This window comes from Bufo bufo, chromosome 1 (genome assembly GCF_905171765.1).
Source record: "Bufo bufo chromosome 1, aBufBuf1.1, whole genome shotgun sequence".
Classification (NCBI taxonomy): domain Eukaryota; kingdom Metazoa; phylum Chordata; class Amphibia; order Anura; family Bufonidae; genus Bufo; species Bufo bufo.
This window is the reverse complement of record NC_053389.1, coordinates 592,161,399-592,173,934: the sequence shown is the minus strand read 5'-3', so window position 1 is coordinate 592,173,934 and position 12,536 is coordinate 592,161,399. Positions and strand designations below refer to the sequence as shown.

The following is a 12,536-nucleotide window of genomic DNA, read 5'->3' as shown; positions in this document are numbered from 1 at the left end:
GAGTCTGTGACCAAAGCTGCACCTCAACGCATGTTTCGCCTGGAGAGGCTTCGACCTCCTTACCGCCTTCATCTATTCTAATTTGGCCACTGTACTCTTCAGGTGGCCATCTATGTTACCAGGGTGGGTAAGCTTGCTAGGTGTGACCACATTTTATTTTCATTCAATTTTATTTTCATTTTTATTTGCATGTAGCAGACATATGCTCATATGTTACTTTGGGCAAGCTTACCGCTTTCCCAAATTGATGTGGCTTTATACCCGGGGCTGTGACCCTCCTTTCCTTGTTAGTTGGGTGTAGGTGAGGGTGGTTGTTCATGATCCCGCCACATGGGGCGTCCCACCCTCCTTTACCTTGGTGCTTTGTGTCATCTATTTATATTATTTGATTCTGTCAATAAATTACATATATTTTATGTGTTTTCTCATTCTTATGGGGTTATTACAATAAACAAACATGACTGGATCTCCAAATTGGGATTATATTCTTGACAATAACACTGCAGATGCCTGTGACTTTTAGCAGTTTAAGCAGTAATTTATGATTTTCTTTTGCTCTCAATAAATCTTGTGTTAAGCATAAAAAAATATATATATGGTGAGACGGTTGCAAGTACTCTTCTGATATGATTTCATCGAGCAGTTTTGATGGGGGAGGGGGAGTTCTTTTGACACTCGCCCTGAGAGAAATTTTACCTAGAAACTGCACTGGTTGAAGTGATCCAATCTCCAAAAATGCAGAAAATGAATATTCCACAGCACTCCAGAAAAGTAAAATAGATGTGACTTTAATTCACCAACGCAACGTTTCGGTCCGCACACTGGAACCTTCCTCAAGCAGTTGCGTTGGTGAATAAAAGTCACATCTATTTTACTTTTCTGGAGTGCTGTGGAATATTCATTTTCTAGATAGATAGATATATAGATATTAGATAGATAGATAGATAGATAGATAGATAGATAGATAGATAGAAAGATATGAAATAGATAGATATGAGATAGATAATAGATAGATAGAAAGATATGAAATAGATAGATATATATATATATATAGATATGAGATAGATAGATATAAGATAGATAGATATTAGATATGAGAGATAGATACATACATAGATAGAACCACTATGACAGGAGAGCATTCCCCTCATGTAACTGATAAGGTGAGCTCTGGCAGGACACAAGCTCCCACAACTAGTACAGAGCCGCTTGTGACCTTCTCCCAATGGCCGACAGAGCAGGCCGCTACGTGGACTAAGCTCAGCCGTGACGTCACCACGCTACTGACGCAGCTGCAGCTCTGGTCGTGTGTAGCGTGGGCTCCCGCAGCCATTGCAGCTCAGAGAGGTCTTTGCTTTAGTGTCACGGCGCAGGCTCGCTGTAGCGCAGCCGCTCTGAGGTGAGTGCCCTACCGCGCAATCTCCAGCTATCTCAGCCCTGCTGGCGCAGCCGCAACACGGAGCTCGGGCTCCGGGGCTCAGCCAGCAGCTCCGCCCCGCACAGCGCTTGTCGGGGATAACTGCGGGAAGTCGGGTGATGGGAAACGGCTGGAGCGCCAGGAAAAGGCGGGGAGGAGGCCGCAGGCCTAGCTAGGCCCGTGTGAACGTGCTCTTATTTGGGGTGGCCTCTTGCAGGGTGTTGTGCTGGCTGCAGACCAGGCCGGACCCGTGCACGTATATGACGGTGCAGTCCCTGGGGTCTGGATGCTGCATCATGTGCAGGACCGGCTGTGTGAATGGGGGCATAGACATGCCGCCTGCAGCACAGCCCATTGTATTAACCCTTCACCCTGCCGCCCTCCCTGTTGTATGTGATGCACCGTATACAGTGATCTGTGTCTGCAGGGCTTCAGCTGCTTGGACCTATAGCTGCTATAGGGGAAGAGTATGGAGGCCCAATTGTTGGTTGATACGGGTAATCATATTGTCTCTGGCGCTACTAGTGACCGGTTCTGCCCCTCCATTTACCACACGGTTAAAATGTGTAGTATTGGGGGCTGACTCCCGGGACCCCTGCCGATCCGCCGTGTAAAGATATGTCACCGTTTTCTTCTGCCAGATAGCAAAACACATCCCATTGACTTCTATGGCAGAGTCTTCTAGGCATGCTGTGTGCCCTGTGCAGAGGTCATCGTACAAGGAAAGAAGAGATAACATCTGACAATCCCCTATTGTCAATGGTGGATCCTGTCTTATCTATACGCAGAGGTGATACCTGTCACCCTAATCCTGTCTGTAATGATGAGCAGATAACTGCAGTAAAGTGATCTGTTCAGACCAAGAAGTGGCGCCTATTATTAGGATTAGTGGCCAGTGCAGGATTTTATAGGGTTTGTTTAAATATAGATATTGACATGGAAAAATGTAAAGATCACAGTTCTTTAAGGCCTCTTGAATACAGCCGTACTGCGCTTTGGGTACCGCAATTTGCGTTCCCCAATGCACAGGGACCATCTGTGCGGCTGCCGCAGACAGATCTGGACTCGTTCAACTTGAAATGTTCTATTTTAATTTTTTATTTTTTTTTGCGGTGCGGAGGCACGAAGAGGAACATTCTAGATTGCTGACCCATTCAAGTGAATGGGTCCGCATCTGTGCGGTGAGCACACGGCCGGCGCCTGCATATTGCGGACCCGCTGCTTGCAGGCTGTGATACGGGCACGGCTGTGTGCATGAGCCCTAAAAAAAATGAAGTCAAATGTCCCCCAGAGGTCTTGTATGACCTTTATGGGGGCCACAAAGTGTAAAATAAAAAAATTGTGTTTTATAAAACAAATGTAAAAAAAAAAAAATTTGAAATAAAAAAATCCCCTAATTAAGTAATGAAAAAAATAAAATAGACATATTTGGTATTGCCGCGTCCGTGACTGCCGGCTCTATAAATATATCCCATGATCCACCCTGTCTGATAAACACCATAAAAAAAATAAACTGTGTAAAAAAAAAAAAAAAAAAAAAAAAGCCATTTTTGTCACCTTACATCACAAAAAATGCAACATGAAGTGATCAAAAAGGCGTATGTCCCACACAATGGTACTAATAAAGCAGTCACCTCATCCTGTAAAAAAGGAGCCCCTACATAAGAAAATCGCCCAAAAAATAAAAAAAACTGACTCTCAGAATATGGAGACACTAAAACATGATTTCAAAAAACATTATTATGTAAAACTTAAATAAAAGAAAGTAGACATTAGGTATTGCCACGTCCGTAACAACCTGCTCTATTAAAGTATAACATGACCTAACCCCTCAGGTGAACACCGTAAAAAAAGTAGTCATATTTGGTATTGTCGCGTCCGTAACAACCTGTTCTATAGAAATATCACATGATCTAACCTGTCAGACGAACATTGTAAATAAAAACTGTGCCAAAACAGCTATTTGTTACCTTGCCTCACAAAAAGTGTAATATAGAGCAACCAAAAATCATATGTATCCTAAAATAGTACCAACAAAACTGCCACCTTATCCTGTAGTTTCCAAAATGGGGTTACTTTTTTGGAGTTTCTACTCTAGGGGTGCATCAGGGGGGCTTCAAAATCTGCCTTCCAAAAACCATATGGCGTTCCTTTTTTTTCTGCGCCCTGCCGTGTGGCCATACAGCAGTTTATGAGCACATATGGGGTGTTTCTGTAAACTACAGAATCAGGGCAATAAATATTGAGAGTTTTGTCTGGCTGTTAACCCTTGCTCTGTTAGCTGAAAAAAATGATTAAAATGGAAAATCTGCCAAAAAAGTGAAATTCTGAAATTACATCTCCATTTTCCACTTTTATTAACTTTATCTGCTGAATAAATGCCAATTGCTGAAGTGAAACAACCCTTTTAACCAGCGCATCACTGTCCATTAGGCTAGTTTCACACTCGCGTTTGGTGCGGATCCATCATGGATCTGCACAGACGGATCCGTTCAGACAATACAACCATCTGCATCCGTTCAGAACGCATCCGTTTGTATTATCTGTAACATAGCCAAGACGGATCCGTCATGAACTCCATTGAAAGTCAAAAGAGGACGGATTCGTTTTCTATTGTGCCAGAGAGAACGGATCCGTCCCCATTGACTTACATTGTGTCAGAACGGATCTGTTTGGCTCAGTTTCGTCAGAAGGATACCAAAGTGGAATGGAGGCAGAGCGGAGGCAAACTGAGCGGATCCTTTTCCATTCAGAATGCATTAGGGCAAAACTGATCCGTTTTGGACCGCTTGGGAGAGCCCTCAACAGATCTCGCAAACGGAAAGCCAAAACGCCAGTGTGAAAGTAGCCTTAGATGGTGATGGTATCACAGCTAAAACCTATTCACTTGAGCTGCACCACTGATGATCTATCCTGAGGATCAGTCATCGGTATAAAATCCTTGGAAAACCCCTTTATAGGAAATGTCACCTAATATTGCTAGTTAAAACCAGATAGTAACACACGTCATTTTTTTTCTAACCTCTGTTTATTTTTTGATATACACTACTCACAAAAAGTTAGAGATATTTTGCTTTTGGGTGAATTTTATGGAAAACAAAAAGTTCACGCTCCAGTGATATTAGATCATGAAAGTAGGGCAAGTAGAAGCAGCAATGGTGATTTCCTCATCTCAAACAATTCATTGAAACAAAAGCCCACACCAGTGGTGGGTATACCGCCACAAAAATGTTAGTGTCTCAATAACTTTGTCATGTGGCCTTGAGCATCAATTACAGCTTGACAACGACGTCTCGTGCTGTTCAGAAGTCATCTTATTGTCTGCTGAGGCATGGCATCCTACTCTTCTTGAAGGGCGGCCCTCAGGTCATTGAGGTTCTGGGGTACAGAGTTACCAGCCTCTACATGGCGACTCAGCTGATCCCATACGTTTTCAATGGGATTCAGGACTGGAGAAAGTGCAGGCCACTCCATTTTAGGTCCCCCATTCTCCAGCAGCCATTCACTAATGATGCAACCTCGATGAGCTTGTGCATTGTCGTCTGTGAAGATGAAATGATGCCTGTGTTGTTCATGCAGAGGCACAATGACTGGATTAATGATGTTATTGAAGTAGTATGGTCTTGTCACTGTACCATTCACAAAGTGTAGGACAGTTCTGTATTGACTAGACACACCTGCCCACTCTGTAACTCCACCAAAGGCTCATCAGTGGCTGATGCATAGCGCTCTCCTTGATGTCTCCAACATCATTGGCGGCCATCGTTTCTGCTCACCGTGAATCGACTTTCATCAGTGAACAGCACTGAAGCCCACTGGTCCCTCGTCCAGCGTAGATACTCCCTGGTCCATGCAAGACGATGATGCCTGTGGTCAGGTACCCTTGCAGGTCGTCTAGCATGCAGCCCACACCGATGTAAACTGTTTTGAATGGTCTGACGTGACACTTGGGTGCCTCTCGCCTCCCTTAAATGTACCTGGAGTTGTGTGGCATTCATCGTCCGGTTCCGCAGGGCATTGGTCACAATGAAGCGGTCATCAGTGTGGGATGTGGCCAAAAAACGTCCACTTCTATGCCTTTCTGTGACTCTTCCCGTCTCTCTGTAGCGCTGATACAACCAGTTGATGACACTCTAAGTGGCCACTTCAGTCTGAGAACATCCTGCTTGAATTCTCGCAATGGCGAGGTACTGTGGATCAATTGTTAGGTGTCAACTTGGTCTCATGATGTCAAAATGTGAACAGCATGATGAGGAGGACTGTTCAAATACCAATTCTAATTGAACCAGGAAATTTATTGGGCGTTTCATGGATCAAACACCTGGTGTGAATTTTGCCATTAAGCTCCTTACAGCAAGTTGTGTAAAAAATACTGAAACATTGAACAGTTGGACATGTGCATTCAAAAGTTTAGAGAAGGTCACATTAAACCCACCTGTAAAGGTTAGAGTGCATTTTAGGTTCATCCTGAAATTTCACCCACAAGCCAAATATTCCTAACTTTTTGTGAGTAGTGTATATATTTTTTTCCTATGGGAGTTTTTTTTTAGGCATGCTGTGTGATCTGTGCAGAGGTCAGGAAGGAGTAGATAAGCTGTGATATCGCCTATTGTTAATGGTGAATCCTGTGTTATCTATAGATAATGTCATTGCAGTCTAGCCTGTGATAAAGAAGTGGCACCTATTAGGCTTTTACTGACCTGAGCTAAAACTGACCTGCAAGATTTTAGGATGTTTTCTTTAGGCTACTTTCACACCTGCGTTTAGGTGCGGATCCGTCTGGTATCTGCACAGACGGAGCCGCACCTATAATGCAAACGCTTAGATCCGTTCAGTACGGATCCGTCTGCATTACTCTGTCAAAAAAAAAAGTCTAAGTGTAAGTCAAACGGATCCGTCCTGACTTACATTGAAAGTCAATGGGGGATGGATCCGTTTACAATTGCAACATATTTGGATCCGTTTGGCTCTGCATCGTCAGGCGGACACCAAAACGCTGCAAGCAGCGTTTTGGTGTCCGCCTCCAGAGCAGAAAGGAGCCAAACTGATGCCTTCTGAACGGATACTTATCCATTCAGAATGCATTGGGGCTAAACTGATCCGTTTGGGGCCGCTTGTGAGAGCCCTGAAACGGATCTCACAGGTGGACCCAGAAACGGCAGTGTGAAAGTAGCCTTAACTGTAGCTTGTGACATGGAAAATTAAAAATATTGCCAAAAATTCTTTAAAAATGGGTTTAACGTAAAAACGGGATTTAAATTGTCATTTACTGATAACACTTTCCTTTTAATATGAAGCCAAATAACCCGTCGGTATGTCTCTTTGAGGTTGAGAGGTACCTAGTCCTATTCAAGTGAATTTTCTGGTTTTGGCTTTAGAAACTGCATAAAAAAAACAAGGCTGTTTTCCCCTTACACAGGCAAATTGCCAGGAACGGGCGTTTATACAAACTTATCCTCAATATTTGGCGTAATTATAGGTCCGCGTAAGAGGCCCTTTTAGGCCTTATGCACACGACCGTATCAGTTTTGCAAATAGCAGATCAAGAAAACACATTTTCCCTTCCGCAGGTCCCGCACAATATTTCAATTGCCTATTCTTGACCTCAAAATGAACAGGAATAGAAAATGGTTTTTTAGTAAATGGAATGCTTTCTAGGCAAAGAAACATTAGTAAGTCTGGATCTGGGCTGCAATACCAAGCACAGCCACTATTACTGCACTGTGCTTGGCATGCTGATCGGTGGCAGTGCCAGGAGCCGGATCCCCATTCATCAGATATTACCTGTCCTGTTTTAGGGTGTACCAGGGATAGGTTTCGTTAGAGTCCATGCACCATCATGGTATTACTCTGTTTATAGGGGTTATTTCAGGTATATCAAGGGGTAGCTGGCTGCTTCCCTCTAACCCCCTTATTTTTGAAAACTTTACCCTTTTGTCACCAACACAACAACAACCACGAGAGTATATATAATTCCTTACATGTAAAATATTTTTTTATTAGTAATTAAGAGTGTACAAAACACTATCATGAATAACATATAGTACGAGTTTCCAAGTTTTTTTTGGTACTGCATCTATAGCGTTCAATTACTAGTACAATACATCCACATAGGTAACAAATAAATATATGAGGGAAACACAATGTGCATGACCTAATAAACCGCAGGGTATAGTAATCTCTGCTGAATTGAAGTGCATAAGTGTCCCAATATCTGTCTAGTTCTTGAACGCTATAGATGCAGTACCAAAAAAACCTTGGAAACTCGTACTATATGTTATTCATGATAGTGTTTTGTACACTTTTTTAATTACTAATAAATAAATATTTTACATGTAAGGAATTATATATACTCTCGTGGTTGTTGTTGTATTGAACTTTTGAGTATTCCGGTCACGTAGGACCATATAAACTGCCGACCTTGTTGTGTAGTAAGTACCTTTTGTCACCAAGCCTATCTTGCACCATGTACTTTTTGCTTTTTGAATTGGTAGTTTATTCCTTACGTCTTTCTTTATTGTGGTTATGTTCCTTGGTGACCTTTTTATTGCCTAGTATCCATTAAAAGCTAAGTTTTATGTTTAAGAGGTATAGCTGCCAGACTGTGTTTGTGCCCTACATCAGAAATGATACTATTGTATAGATAGATCTATCAAGAAATCCATCCAATTAGTTTAGGGTACTTTCTCACATGCAGCAGGACGGATCTGACAGGCTGTTCACCCTGTCGGATCCGTCCTTCCGCTATTTCGCCGTGCCGCCGCTCTGTCCCCATTGACTATAATGGGGACGGGGCAGAGCTCCAGCGCAGTTCGCGGTGAGAGGCCGCCGGACTAAAAAGTCGGACATGCAGGACTTTTAGTCCGGCGGCCTTTCGCCGAGTTGCGCCGGAGCTCCGCCCCGTCCCTATTATAGTCAATGGGGATGGAGCGGTGGCACGGCAAAATAGCTGAAGGACTGATCCGACAGGATGAACAGCCTGTCGGATCCGTCCTGCCGCATGTGTGAAAGTACCCTAACTGCTGCAAGTATGAAAGTAGCCTTAGGCTGGTTTCACACGGGTGTTGCGGGAACATGCACGATTTTTCAGCGCGAGTGCAAAACATTGTAATGCGTTTTGCACGCGCATGAGAAAAATCGGCATGTTTGGTACCCAAACCCGAACTTCTTCACAGAAGTTCAGGTTTGGGTTAGATGCTGGGTAGATTGTAATATTTTCCCTTATAACATGGTTATAAGGGAAAATAATAGAATTCTTAATACAGAATGCTTAGTACAATGGGGCTGGAGGGGTTAAAAAATAATTTAACTCGCCTTAATCCACTTGTTCGCGCAGCCCGGCTTCTTTTCTGTCTTCTTCTTTGAGGAATAGGACCTTGATGACGTCACTGCACTCATCACATGGTCTTTTACCATGGTGATGGATCATGTGACAGACCATGTGATGAGTGCAGTGACGTCACCACAGGTCCTTTTCATGTGCACAGCAAAGAAAAAGACAGAAGAGATGCCGGGCTGCGCGAACAAGTGGATGGGGTGAGTTAAATTATTATTTTTTAACCCCTCCAGCCCCATTGTACTATGCATTCTGTATTAAGAATGCTATTATTTTCCCTTATAACCATGTTATAAGGGAAAATTATAATGATCGGGTCTCCATCCTGATCGTCTCCTAGCAACCGTGCGTGAAAATCACCCCGCATCTGCACTTGCTTGCGGATGCTTGCGATTTTCACGGAGCCACATACACTTCTATGGAGCCTGCGTTGCGTGAAAAATGCAAAATATAGAACATGCTGAGATTTTCACGCAACGCACAAGTGATGCGTGAAAATCATCGCTCATGTGAACAGCCCCATAGAAATGAATGGGTCCGGATTCAGTGCGGGTGCAATGCGTTCACCTCACGCATTGCACCCGCGTGGAAAACTCGCCCGTGTGAAGGGGGCCTTAGGCTACTTTTACACTTGCGTTCTTAATTCCGGGATTGAGATCCAGCAGAGGATCCCAATATCGGAATTAAACAGATCCGTTTAGATTTTTCACAATAGGATTCATCAGTTCCGTTAGGATGCAGTTGTGTGAAATCAAAACAGAAAAAAAATGATCTGTTACTACATACATTGAAAGTCAATGGGTGATCCGGATCTGTTTTTTTTAGGCTTCATATAAAACGGATCCATTACCATTGACGTACATTGTTTTCAGTGTCTAATCCATTTTTAACCGTATCTTGCAGCGGTTTTGTGTCTGGTCACAAAACACAATGCTGCTGTAACGGAAGACATCCTGAACGGATCTCTTTCCATTCAGAATGCATGAGGACCAAACGGAAATTTTCTTTTTCTGGTATTGATGTTCTCTGCTGAATCTCAATACCGGATAACAACAACGCAAGTGTGAAAGTAGCCTGAGTTTAGTTTAGTTTACTTTTTTGTTTGGCCGGTTTTCATCAGATTTATAGAAATGTAGCCGTACATAGATTTCCATGTACTAAAATGCATACTTTTATGTCAACGTTTTCTTCTGTGGTGGCACAGTATGCTGGTACGTAATGAATTGTATGCCAAATGACCCTATGTAAGACTATAGGTTCAGTATATGTGTATATGAGGTGGGCCAGAAACATGTAACGCCTATTTTCCGGTAATTGATTTTACTGAGGGCAGAAGATTCAAGTAACAATGGAAAATAAAATCCATTTAGCTTCAGCTTTCAGTGTAAGGGCTCATGACGTCCGTGTGCGTTCCGTATTTTGTGGAACGGAACCGCTGGCCCCATAATAGAGCAGTACTATCCTTGTCCGTAATGCGGACAATAACACCACGCAACAAAAAAAAACTTTTCGTCTGCTACTGGGCAAAAACCATTTGTCCTATACTAAATTGAGTGTGCGGATTACAAATCCAGTCAGAAATGTAACGCGTCATGAAATTGTGCTATGCATAAGTATGCCCCAATGAATTAAGTACTTAAAAAGCATTGAATAATTTTGAACAGAACAAGTCTTACTCCAACAATTACCTGATTTACATCAAAGTTTGCGTAGTAAATAGTGTATGAAAATGTAATGGAATAACAATTTCAAAAAATCTTGTTTTTCAGTTTAAAAGTCTTACTTGAGCAAGGCCCAATACTGTTAAAAGTGCTTCAGGCATCTGCTTTTGGGTTTGTGAACGGTCATATTTTCCTGTTGCAAAAACCAGCAGTAGTCCCTCATCATGTTGGGATTCCAGCGGCCTTGATACCTGTTCTCCATTGTAGAAATATCTTTATGGAACCGCTCTCCATGTTCATCACTTACGTGTCCCAAATTGGGTGGGAAAAAGTCAATTCATAGGTCCGTAGTGCATTGTGGATCCGCAAATTGCGGATCTGCAATACACCTGGCCGGCACCCCCATAGAGCTGCCTATTCTTGTCCGCAATTGCGGACAAGAATAGGACATGTTCTATTTTTTTCCGGAGCCGTGGACCAGGAAGAACAGGGACACGCTCTGGAAATGCGGATGCGGTGAGCACAAAGTGTGCTCTCCGCATCCATTCCATCCCCATAGAGAATGAATGGGGAACGGATGCAGACCCATCATACGGACGTGTCAATTACATTCGGCAGCCAAGTTGTTCATGTGCTGTAAGCATGTTGTCTACTAATTCAGCATAGTTTGCAGATCGTCTGTTCCCAAGGAAGTTCTGCACTACTAGCACAAATGCATCCCAAGCTGTTAGATGCACTCGCTTTGTCAGATTCTTGCGCTGATCATAAGCAGTGTATTTGCCACATATGTATCAGAAATTGTCTGGATCGTTAACACATTTGCTTTTATCCATCTTAAGTTTCAAAACTGATAGCACTGTAACAGATCACTTTATCAAAATCTGTCCAGCTTGCCTTATATAATTACTGCTGACATCAGCCTGAGTGCGTCCGGACAGGTCTGGACATGTCCATTGGAATATCTCCAATATAATGCATTAATATTATAACTGAATAGGCTTTGCATGTATAACTTAACCCCTTTAATCCTCAACCCTTTGGGATCTACATGTACAGCGGAAGTCCGGTCCCCAAACATGGTGCCTGCTCGCACGTGCTATTTTAAATAGCAGAGACCCGCGGCACATGTATGCGATCAGCCATACATTTTCCCTTTCAGATGCCATGGTCAAATGTGACCATGGCATCTGCACAGTCCGTAAGCGGAAGTCGCGCACTTCCGCTCCGGTAACTGTGTTCCGTGGCTGAGATCGGGGAATCTGTTACATTGAGGCTTCAGCCTATTAGATCAATCAGGCTTCGGTGCCTATTAGATGACTATACCAATACAGGACACTAGGTGACAGCATTGTATTGGTATAGTGCAAATTAAAGGGAGTCTTTCACGCCGATTGACCCTATTTAACAGACTTATGTCCACGGCATCCCCCCTATTAAAACTGTTCTTACCGTTAGTTCCCTGCTAGCATCGTTCGTCCGAAAAACACTTATTCCGTATGCAAATTAGGCTGTGAAGGTGCCCACGGGCGGCCTTACAACGGCCGGTGCCCAGGCCCCTGGGTCATTTTCATACCAATCCACTCCCCCTCCGCCGCTTCTGCCCGCCCATCTGCCGCGGGCAGAAGCGGCGGAGGGGGAGTGGATTGGTATGAAAATGACCCAGGGGCCTGGGCACCGGCCGTTGTAAGGCCGCCCCTGGGCACCTTCACAGCCTAATTTGCATACGGAATAAGTGTTTTTCGGACGAACGATGCTAGCAGGGAACTAACGGTAAGAACAGTTTTAATAGGGGGGATGCCGTGGACATAAGTCTGTTAATAGGGTCAATCGGCGTGAAAGACTCCCTTTAAGTGTTCAACGGTGTCTATATAGACATCAATGAACACAATAGACAATCGAATGATTGTCAGTCACTGTCATCCAAGGTGACTTAAAAAAAAAGTTCAAATCACCCCCCTTAAAATAAAAATACTTAAACAATGAAAACAAAAACAAAACATGGGCATCGCCGCTTGCAAAAATGCCCATACTATTAAAATATAACAATGGCATACGGCAAATGGGGGGGGGGGGGGGGATTTGCCTTTTTTTTTCAATTCAACTACTTTTTTTCCTCAAAGGA

At 43.3% G+C, this 12,536-nt stretch overlaps 1 protein-coding gene across 7 annotated transcripts in view; it reads left to right on the top strand.

The window, feature by feature from the left end:
* Nucleotides 1–1,324: 1,324 nt before the first annotated feature.
* Nucleotides 1,325–12,536, top strand: part of NRF1 (nuclear respiratory factor 1) — a 79,181-nt gene continuing 67,969 nt past the window's right edge. Inside the window, exon 1 of one of the 7 annotated variants that reach the window (XM_040413446.1) lies at nucleotides 1,325–1,399. The gene's annotated coding sequence lies outside the window, so the exon portion shown is untranslated. Of the gene's footprint in view, nucleotides 1,400–2,006; nucleotides 2,208–12,536 lie in introns of those variants that run through there. The other 6 variants (XM_040413448.1, XM_040413443.1, XM_040413442.1 and 3 more) reach the window with 6 other exon arrangements.